This window comes from Colias philodice, chromosome 21 (assembly GCF_061535455.1).
Source record: "Colias philodice isolate Cphi_HAF_F1 chromosome 21, ilColPhil1 Martin Lab GWU primary, whole genome shotgun sequence".
NCBI classification, from domain to species: Eukaryota; Metazoa; Arthropoda; class Insecta; order Lepidoptera; family Pieridae; genus Colias; species Colias philodice.
Genome location: NC_143106.1, coordinates 1,763,860 through 1,775,994, shown reverse-complemented (window position 1 = coordinate 1,775,994; position 12,135 = coordinate 1,763,860). Strand labels below are relative to the sequence as shown.

Genomic DNA, 12,135 nt, shown 5'->3' with positions numbered 1-12,135 from the left:
ACTTATAACTGTATTAACGATTTATTATCTTTCCCTTCACCCGGCTGTCCCGGCCCTGTAAGACTGTTAATAATTATTAATTAGTTATGTTCTTGACTTGTGTAGTAAACAACTTATGCAAATATGAATATATTTAAGGATGTGATTTTATTTTTCCAATGTGGTAAACCAAAAAAATTACGAGTACATCAGGGTAGCTTGATGACTGAAAAAGTGAAGAGTACATATTTGAATAAATTGAAAGTTTAGCAACGGTACTTACCGGATAGGATTTCGTCTTTTTATTATAGGTGTTAACTATGTACATATATGTATATAATTTTTTGTTAAAAATAAGACGTAATTGTTTTCATAGCGGATAAAACGTCTACGCATTAGTATAGTAAAAAAAGATTGATTCGTTCATCAATGTAAAAGCCGCAGTAAAAATATCGTAAAATTTTGAAGATTTGCTCGAATTCTGGTCAATGTCATGAGTTATTTTTGTGGTGCAAATGTATTGCATTACGTACCTAGCAGTTTTTCTTAATAAAAGAGAAAGGAAAGTAAATTTGGTAGACTATGCAGTTAAATATAAAACGAAAAGAGACTTCTAAAATCTTCATTAAAGTTATCTGAAAAAGATTTATGATTTAGAGTGCTTATGGATGCGTATTAGGAATTGTAATTTATACTAATATTATAAAGCTCAAGAGATATTGTTTGTTTGTTTGTTTGAACGCGCTAATCTCAGGAACTACTGGTCCGCTTTGAAAAATTCTTTCGGTGTTAGATAGCCCATTTATCGAGGAAGGCTGGCTGGCTATCATCACGCTAAGATCAACAGAAGCGGAGCAGTGCGGGTTAAACCGCGGAGCACAGCTAGTGCTAAATAATTTTAAATATTTTTCAAGATTAATGATATTTTGTTAGGTAGATAAACACAACATAACTTTATATCCTTACTTAAATTTCTCTACGACTGTATTGAAAAATGTCATAAAAAAAAAATATTATATGTACCTACTTACTTAACATTTTTGTCAAGAAACATTTTTCTATATTCCATTTAGGACCTATTGGCTTTATTTGGCCTTCGTTAAGAAATTTACTACCCAATTCTGGCACGCTTCCTAGTTATACGAAATACATGTAACAAAATTTTATTCTTTCATACGAAACAAAATTATTTGTAATCCTAAACAAATATTATTAAACGTTACAAAACCGAAATATGCTTTAAATTTTAAGTAAGTTACTCAATTAACCTTCACATAACCTTGAAATTATGCAAACGTCAAAAGTGCGATCATTTAGTCTGTAGAAAGTGTAATGTACTCTGTATTCAAATAAATACATTCACCTTTATGTGTAATCTGTGCACAACGAAAGCTATTCTAATTTTAAACCGCTGTCAACCGAATTACGCCCGTAGAGATTTATGGCTTTTAAAATGGGCCGTATTGTGAGTGGCATAAAGGTTATGGTTCAAAGAGTGGGGTGCGTGCAGGAAGCGCACATGAAGTGACAGGAAGATACCAATTGTTGGTCGCCCTTGCCGGAGATTATCCCGTCTTTTGTTTATGCTTCGCTATAGACAACGTTCTTTATTTCCTTGTTTAGTGCACAGATAAAACATTGTTAATTGTTATATAAGTCTTGACTATCAAAACTATGAATTTCTAGCATTGTATGTAACCAACTCCTTTAGTCGCGATATTGACCCACTGAAAGAGTACAGATTTAATACAAACTTTGTACACTTATCCAAGGTCGTTGAAAATACAATAATTTCATCAGACTAAACGTGCTTTTAGTGTTTTAAAACCACTTTTACTGTTTACAACTACATATTAATTATTATTTAACTTGCAAAGAAAAATAAAATACTTATACCTAAGTTACATAATCCTATTCAGTGTAGGCTTTGGGCTTTGGCTCATATTTCTTCAGTGAAAAGATATTTGTAAGGTTTTCTTGTGGGTAACTGAAACCGCAAGAACAAACCGCAAATGCGATATTTCTCATAATATATTTATGTTTATGTACGGATTAGAGTATTGCCGATTTCAATGAAAGGAAAGTACGAGTTATAATACGAATATTATAAGAAGATGTAAACAAAACTTCAACCTTGATGAAAAATGATGAGAACAAAAACGCAGAAAAATCATGCTGCGGCACGAATTTTGTCGAGTCAGCACTCAGTTAGCTATAAATAGATATTGGATGTTGTAAGGGAGTGGTTTATTGTATATTAAAGATACTTTAATAACATTCTGTAGATTGTAGACCTATAGCAAGAGAAGTGAAGACTTTAGAATAGATCCGATGTCTGTTTTTTTCATTACTTCTAGATTTAACAGTTGAGACTTTTCCTGTGTAGGTCAAAGGTCATTTAATGACGGATAAGACATTTCTGTTCCAAGATGATATTATTTTATCACTATGAGCGTAGCTCTATATTATTTATAACTCTTGTTTTATTGAAGCTGGAACTTTCAATTACAATTTATCTAGTTGGTTTATCCTGGCATCAGTATCAATCATAAGTCGTTTTTGTACGTATGTCTATACTAATATTATAAAGTGGAAGAGTTTGTTTGAACGCGCTAATCTCAGGAACTACTGGTCCGATTTGAAAAATTCTTTCCGTGTTAGATAGCCCATTTATCGAGGAAGGTTATAGGCTATATATCATGACGTTACGACCAACAGGAGTGGAGCCACGGGGATGAAACCGCGCAAAGCAGCTAGTAATTTATACGACTAAAAATCAAAACTTACTGTTTCTGTAAAAAACATAGACTGCGTGTATTATGTTTTTGTTAGTTTTTGTTGTTGTCATGCGATTGTAATAATATTTCAACATTAACAACCTGTGTTGTAGGCTTACACCATTATTTTTATTCAATGCTATTTAGGTGTGTACGTTTCTTTTGCGTGTAAATGATTTTTATAACACAGTAAAACATATTTTTTTGAGAAAAAAATTATATTTTTAATCTAAAATTACTAATAGTTCAATTATGAATGAACATCTTCATGATTACAAGTCTTATGCAATTACCATTACTATTTTAATATCATTGTAATCATTAAATTAAACAGTATATTAACATTCCTCATTTTCTATGCTGGCAACCCAGGAACAACTACGTTTCCGCGTCAGAGAGCAATAAAATATAAATTTAAATTTATGTGAAGCCGGCATGTTAGATATACCGTTGTGCGCAGTTATGTAATGCAAAAAGTCACTACAGATAAAAAATCAACTAAACATGCATGATGCAACTCTATGGTCTTTACGCACCATAGATTACAAAAGGCAGTCTGATATCATGATTGTAGAAGAGAATTAGCATAGTGTAACAACAACGCGAAAAAAAGAGCGTGTGTGCCGAGCATACGTGTCAGAAGTGAAACTTCTTTGGCAAGATTCAAAGACTCCAAAATCATCGCCTTACTCCATGACGTGACGTTATTTCCATGACGCGACCTTGAAATTTTACTCTCAACGCGCAGAAGTTTCAATTCAAAAATAATGTTGGTATCGATAGCATCAGCCGCTTCATCCATTCAGAAAGAAATGATAACAAGTAGAGAATCCAATCCCGCATCAAAATCGCGATCCCGCAAGCCTGCGGGATTAAGATCATCAATCCCGCGGATCCCGCGGGATTTGCGGGATTGATTTTAATTATTATTATTTTTGTTTCATGTAATTTAAAGAAAGAAAATACACGCAAATATTTTTAATTATTCTTATCAACATGAATCAAAGTTATCACTTATATTATAAATTAAATATAATGATGTTTAAGACTATACAATATTCACAATATTTCACGATTCATAGTTATTAAGATTTTTATTTGAAATAGAACATATTATTCATTGGTTTTAGAGGCATTTAAAATCAGTTTTTTTTTTGAAAATACTTAAAAAAAAATAAGCTGATTGAAAGAAAGAAATGATAAAGTATCTAACGTTTCATCTTTTAGATTTGATCTTATCTTGTTGCATAAATAGCCAGCGGCGGAAAAAGCACACTCGTCTTCCACATTTGTAGGCGGAATTGACTTTACATAAGTATAAACAGCTTCCAAAATTCCAAATACTTCCCCCAGACGCAAATTCTTTGACACTTGACCGCGCGCAAAGGTAAATCCCCGTGCGCCGCGGCCGTAGGGGAATCCCCAGTCATAGAGTACTGGAACTGACATTGATTACGTTCCGTTCCGTCCGATAATAGTTCCGATCATCGTCTGAGCCTATTTTTCTTACTTTTTTTCAATCCCGTGAACGTGCGGGATCCCGCATGAGTAATCCCGCATTTTTGATCCCGCAAAAAAGCGCGGGATTGGATTCCCTAATAACAAGCATCTTCTGTATTTAACATTTTATAGGGAATAGAATTCAAGGAAAATTGCATTTTACACAGTTACTGCCTATCTATATTATATATACTTATCGTTTTTTGGTCCAGCTCTACATTCTACAATCTTCAAATTCGTGTTTTTTTATATTCTCTTTCTAAAGTTCCTCAAACATAATTTCAGCCAAGGTCCAAATGTAAATTCATATGTTTCGTTTGTCTCTCTTTACAGAACTCCTGTATTTACCAGTGAGCAGTTTTTACCGTCCTGTTAGAAATGAAAATTATTTATTTTTTTTATTTATTTCAGCAAAAACACAGTAGGTATGTTACAAAACAAAATTTAACAACATCATATTTTGCTGTCACTTATTATACAATATAAATTATTAATAATAATTAATTATTAAAAATAAACATTTATTTATCAGGGACAGCACAACACACACATAATATAAACATGACACCAAAGAACAGTTAGAGAAAAAAAAAATACATCACCACCAATAACTCATTTATTACAAATACTAACGTTATTTAATTCTATTCAATTATATGTAGATAATATATTCCTACGTCATTAAGTAGTTACTTTTTCACGAAAACTCCTGCTAAGATCTGTAAGAGGTATCACGATAGATTAATAATTATTTTATAGTCTACTAGCGGTCCGCCCCGGCTTCGCCCGTGGTACATATGAAAAATAGATGTTGGCCGATTCTCAGACTTACCCGATATGCACAGAAAATTTCATGAGAATCGGTCCACCCGTTTCGGAGGAGTATGCAGACTAACATTATGACACGAGAATTTTTTAAATAAGAATAGTCTATACTCTATATTAGCACATAAAGTTACCTTTTATCCGGTTACCACTAGATGCTGTGGGTCGTAGCTAGTTTACCATAAACAGGGTTAAATCCCATCCTATTCTACTTCCTACTATGTACTAAAGTTTGTGAGGATGTGTATGTGTGTGTTTGTTACTCTTTCACGCAAGTACTACTGAACCGATTACAATGAAATTAAGCACACATATAGAGGGTAACTTGGATTAAAACACAGGATAGGTTTTATCCCGGAAATCCCACGGGAACGGGAACTATGCGGGTTTTTCTTAAAAACCGCAGGCGAAGCCGCGGGCGGAAAGCTAGTACTCCATAGTTTTCCGGAAAACTTCCAGACTCCTGTCAAACCTCTACAATCGATTTTCAGACCACATTTTAGCTTTCCATCAGGCGAAATTGTGCTCAAGCGCTTCCCTAACGACAGTAAAAAATAATATCGTTCCTGAAAACTTCCAGACTCCTGTATTACCACTATTACCTAGGTTGGACACAAAATAACCTAGAAATTCCCATCTTATCTCTCATATTTAACATGTATAGACGCGTACACGGACGTGAAAGAATCCGGCCTGTCACATCACATTTTTGCATTAATAAATGTTTTAATTACCGCTTTCCAATCGGACGAGTTATGTCATGCGGCGCCGCTTGTTTCCTGTATCAATTTATTGGGATTATTGTTTTCACGCGATTTTGTTGATACGAATTAAATATGATTAATGTTTTGTAGCGTTTTACTAAATGAATATGAATAAAAAAAAATAAGGAAATCGTAGTTAGGTATGTTTGTTATGAAGATTAATTTAAGAAAGTAGGCATATATCTCGTCCGATTTTTTTGAATAAAAATTATAAAATAACAAAAAAACTACCTAAGTACTTGAATTTCTTTTTTCTATCGGCTTAACCTACTTGGCTTAAGAATGTAACCTTAATGCTACAAACCACAAAAAATTTGACTCCCTAATTACGCCGTATGATATGATATCTAAATAAAACACCATCTCTTTCTAACCACATGTGAGTGACAGAGACTGACTATGATTTTATAAATAAACATTAGTTAAGATTTATTAACAGATGTGTGTATTTTAATTCAAGATATTTCAGTCATCAGTTATTTAGGTGTTATGGGAACTAGACAACTTATAAACACACTTGATATTTTTAGAATTATTACTAAGTTGTAGCTAACTAAGAATTTTTAACTAGCGGTCCGAACCGGCTTCGCCCGTGGTACATGTTTACGTTTTCTCTCCATAAGAACCATCCTCGTACTTCAAGGAATATTATAAAAAAAAGAATAAACGAAATCGGTTCAGCCGTTCTCGAGTTACCTTTCTCTTACCAACACATTTTGCGATTCATTTTTTTATATTATAGGTACTTACCATTGTTGTACTACTACCACTACTACCATTGTTATTTAGATTTATATGCCTACTACAGATCGAGAGTTTATAATTTATTATTATTAATTTATTAGTACCAATTTGAATAAAATAAAAATTTACTTTTTCGAATTTTAACATTAGCCCGAAATTTTTTGTTCATAAATAATTGTACTAAATAAATAGCTAAATTTGTTCATCACCAACATCATCATCATCATCATCACTACTAAGAGATTTTACAGTAATTAGCCCATAGTGACATAAGTCATTTGACATAGATTTCGTAACACATAGAAACTGTTTAATTGCTAGTAATTGGATAAGAAATAAAGATTAGTAACGAAGGCATAATTAAATTAGGTTCCAACGTGGTTTTCCCGAGGATTTTTTTCTTTAAATGTCTATTACTTACCTAGAGAAATTTTCATAGGTATTGGTAATTCTGGGGATTCCATGCCAAAGATATTAAAAAAATAAATAATCAGAATCCAAAAATTTACCTCAGGAAAACACTACAAAAATAAATATTAATATGTTTTTGCATGAATAGTTTGCATTAATTATAATTAATTGCATTTTTGCAATCTAGCATTCAATTTCAAAAATTTGGGTACGTAGGTACCTATACATGTAAAAAGACCCTCTTCACATTCATTATTATTTATTATGAAACAATTCCCTTCACGGTGAAGGTGCCTTCGTGTGCGGTTCGCACTTGACTGGTTTTTTAATAAAAGCATGTAAACTATATTATTTCAATTTAAGCCGCCCAAGTGAGAGGAACGACCTCGACGTAATAAAACTTGTGTTTTTATTACACATTTTAATATTATAATCGTCTAAAGTAAAACTGAAGGATAATATTTTATATGGCCCGAAATGTGCATTTACATGAAAGAAATTGTATCTTTATATGTGGCAAGATGAAGGTTATAAAAAAGCCGTCTCACTGCGTTGAATGAGGTTAATAAAAATGCTGTAAAACAGAAAACTTATACATAAATGTGGATGAGCAGCAATCTTAATGCTATGGATGGAGGAAAATACGAAATTATGCATTATCATCGTCATAATAAATTATTATAAAGAAACGATTAAATGACTCTTTTAAATTTTTTCATGAATTCCTAACGATACAGTTCTACTTTATATATCTACATTATTTATACTAATATTATAAAGCTGACGAGTTTGTTGGTTTATTTGAACGCGCTTATCTCAGGAACTGCTTGACCGATTTGAAAAATTTCGGTGTTAGATAGCCCATTTATCGAGGAAGGTTATAGCCTATATTATATCATCACCCTAAGACCAATAGGAGCGAAGCAATGCGGGTGAAACCGCCCACGCACATCTAGTAATTACTTACACAAAAAATTTACAAAAGTGAACATTATAAAATCATAAAGGTTATTTGTTTGATCACTGTAGCCTTTTTAAATATGTATTTAAAAAGGCTTTGTGGTAAAACCAGACGGGATTTTTTATTGAATAATGCTTATATTATGATAAGGCTACGTGTAAAAAAGTTGTTCCTCTTGTAGGCAAAAACTACTGGACGCATTTGGTTGTTTGGTATCCGCATAGGAAATCTTAATATACAAAACGCAAAGATGTTTGACTGACTGACTGACTGATCTATCAACGCACATACAGCCCAAACCATACTACCGATCTGGCTGAAATTTGGCATGCAAATAGCCACTGTGATGATGTAGGCATCCACTAAGAAAGCTGATAAATTTTACACTAAGGGCATGATTTGTACCGTGAACATTTATTAGAACCACGCGGGCGAAGCTGCAAACAACAGATAAATGTTAAATTCTATACTAATATTTTACACCAGCGTAATAATACCCTTACCCTTGTTACAATAATTCGTTAAACCACGTAAACTCTTACAAGACACACGTTTGGAGTTTCATAACGCGCTATTTCATTATTTTACTATTTCTTGTTTCATAATGCAAGATTATTGTGTCGCAAACGTGTTACGGAAATATGTACTGAGATGTGGAATAGGTTAACACTGCAGTCTGTATGCGTATGTGACGACTACTATAGTAGTTGTATATCATCTGTAGGTGACTGACTACATAATATGAAATCTATCGAGCATGAAACTGTAACAGACATCTGTGTAGGTACCTAAAGATGTTTATTAGATAAACAGACTCGTGAATTTATAAAAACTATTATACTTACTGATTTTTGTATGCAATTATGTAGTTTTTTACCAATGTACTTCAAGTGGTATTTAACTAAATGTAGTCGGAAGTAGTCGCAGCTAGAATTTATAAATAGATACTCGTATTCGTAAAATATAGTATCATATTAATATATATACAGGGTGTCCCACTGTTGGTATACTAAGCTCAAAGGAGGTTATAGTTTTGCATACGCTGAGTACGTAAAAAATACTTATAAAATTCCAAACGCATTTTTTTTTCAAATAGATGAATTTTTAAAACTCTATATTGTACACCCATAACAAGCAACCCGCCCAACTTTGCCACCCGCACGTGAGCTATCGTTTAAGATTATGTTTTCATAGACATAATAATTACATTAGAGAAACGGTATATGCCGGCTGTGCTAAGCTAAAAAAGAAAATATGAATTTTCAGGAAAAATTTAGCAAAATTTTTTTGGCGTAATTTTGTTGTTTAAGTATTTTTTACGTGATCAGTGTATGCAAAACTACAAGTCCCTTCGCGCTTAGTATACCAATAGTGGGACACCCTGTATAGATGTTCTTACGAGCAATGCCAATATCACGGAGTCTCACTTAATATCTGTCGTTGGTGAACTACCTATGTTGCTGAAAGTTGTTGCTCCTCTCTCAGTAATACCATATATAATACGCAGTACTGCCAGCAACATGTTTATAGCAATTCCGCATCAGGTTGATCTAATTTTTTTGCTGCGCTGCTCCTTTTAGAAGTTAATAACATAACACTAAGGATACCAGTGATACCACTATCGCTTCTTCTTTCTAAGGCCTGAATTTCCTGCTGTGTTACTTGAATCACGATGCATTTTTTTGTGTAGATTACAAAACTTTAAAGGAATTCCACATTAAAAGCTACGAGGACAAAAATATGAATAATTAGACTGTTTTTATAAAACACAATATAAATAATTAAACTCGATGTGCAACAATATTCAAAGTTTCTATTTATATACGACAGTTGGAAAGAACTTGACCTAGCTGAATGTTGCCAGACCGGAATATATAATGCCGTATTAATGAGCTCTCATTTAAACCTGTTTATCGATTCTGTTTATTTTGGTATGGCAACACAATGACAAATGGGTGAATGTCAGATGTTTTAGAATATTTTCCTCTATTGTTTGCGTACTTTCCTTTGAGTTAAAAGTAGGAAAAATGAATTCAATGAATGTCCAAAATCTATCACAACAGCTAACAGATTTTAATCATGTTTTTACTTTTTGTTCTTCTGATGCCTTTTAAAAAAAAAAAACACCAGCAGAAAAACAATTGTTGCAAAGTTTTATAGCGACGAATAGAATGTTTGTTAAAAATGGCTGACTGGATTTAGATTTAGCTTCTTTTTTATCTGAGAACTGAAGCTGTCTATAGTCTATACTAATAGATATTATAAAGCTGAATAATTTGTTTGTTTGTTTGCATGAAGGTTACAGGCTATACTATAATTATAATCACGCTGGACCACTAGGAGCGGAGCAATGCGGGTAAAACCGCACAGCTAGTTACAAAATAAACAGAAAACAGACTATAATAGTCTTAAATTTATAGCTCACAATACCAGAAATTAATATTCTATATTATATTATGTTCAGTCCTAATACAAGAAAATATAAGTATCACTTATATAGTATGTACTAAACCTACTTATTAGCATATCAATAAATTTCTACTCACTACTATTTGATCAGCATACAAAAATTAAATCGACGCAAAAGCCTTGTAGCGAATAAATACATGGTATTTACTGATTGTGAATGTGGTCGTGACATTGAAGTTTTATCAAAACACAGTAGGCGATACCGCCTACGGGTGTTTTCGTATGTTTAAAGCAGTTTTGATACAGTTAAATCGTATTTTTTACAAATTATTTAGTACTAGCTGTTTCACCTGCATTGCTCCACTCCTGTTGGTCTTAGCGTGATGATATATGGGTAAAACCGCGAAAAATTGTACATGAATTATTTTTTCAATGTTCCCATTTTATTTCTCATATGGCATCAACGTTTTTTGACAACAAGTGTTTTGTTAGATATGTAATAAAAGGTATGCTTGTGTTCTTTTAGATTATTTCATAAAACTCAATCTATCTCTTGCAGAAATATTTTATTTTATATTTTTTTTACTGGCTCCACTTTTCTGTCCATATAAAAAATATTTGTCCACCTAACACCCTTGTGACAAAAACTGATAACCCCTACGAAATGGTATGACTGACTCGCATTTTTATGAAAAATTTAAGTTATTCGGTTCTTATTCAACATGTACATAAAAATCTTTTAATGCACAAGGCCTTAATCTTTTTTTTATTATTATTTAAAAAACTGTCCACTTTTTTTATACGTGTGTAACGTCACGTATGTAACGTCTCTAACTGCCATACTATAAGAATTATCAGAATCCTTCTCTTATTTTATTGAGTGGCAACACTATTTGGCATGCTGGCAAAATTTAAAAAACAAAAGCAGCCATTTTTTCTTTGAGAGAAATGGTGTTTTGTATTGATGTGAGATTTGTCGCTCGAAAAAAGGGTATTTAAAGTGTTCGATTGCGAGGTAAGTATATAAATTCTGTCTTATTATTATAAATCTTTACGTAGGTTTACTATAAAACTAAAGAATCAGACTACTTCGTGGTTCTTAGCATTCACAATCGAGTAGTAATTTTAATTTAAGGTTATGTCGCCCGCATTTTTTGTCATGATTGTAACGATGTGTAACGAAATGTGTTACGTTACAGTCATGACATATTGTTAGGCTTAGAACACATAGGTCTATTAAAAAATTGCGCGAAAAAAGGACGATAATATTTTCAAATCTAAATGGCTGAACGGATTTTGATGTGCAAGATATCATTGGATTATATATATATTATTAATTATTTTTTCAAATGAGAAAATCAAATTACAGATGGCGTTGACGAATGCCGAAAGGCAAAAAAATATCGAGAGAAGTTACAAGTTCAAAATCCCGAGAAATATAAAGAACTACAAACGAAAAATGCAGAAAGGAATAAAAAGCGGAAAAAATATCAATTTTTTTCAATACAATTTTGATTTATGCATCTTTTTGTTTTAATTCATTATTTTATGATATGAATTGGTTTTACCTACCTATATCTCCATTTTTTCCTGTCGTGTGAGTGTAAGACACCGTGTCGACGTTAACTTTTTAATGCTAGGAAGAAAAGATAACTGATATATGTACTAAGCTTTATAATGGTCATGTAAGTAACATTCAGTCATGTATGTAACGTTTGTTATGATGTCATGAATGTAACGGTACAATTTTTCGCGGTTATACCCA

At 32.4% G+C, this 12,135-nt stretch overlaps 1 long non-coding RNA gene across 1 annotated transcript; it reads left to right on the top strand.

Annotated features, from left to right (window-relative positions):
- The first annotated feature begins 10,761 nt into the window (after nucleotides 1-10,761).
- Nucleotides 10,762-11,893, top strand: LOC149478678 (uncharacterized). The gene is made up of 2 exons (XR_016317338.1): nucleotides 10,762-11,385; nucleotides 11,740-11,893. It is a non-coding gene; the product is annotated as an uncharacterized LOC149478678 (long non-coding RNA).
- The last annotated feature ends 242 nt before the right edge of the window (nucleotides 11,894-12,135 follow it).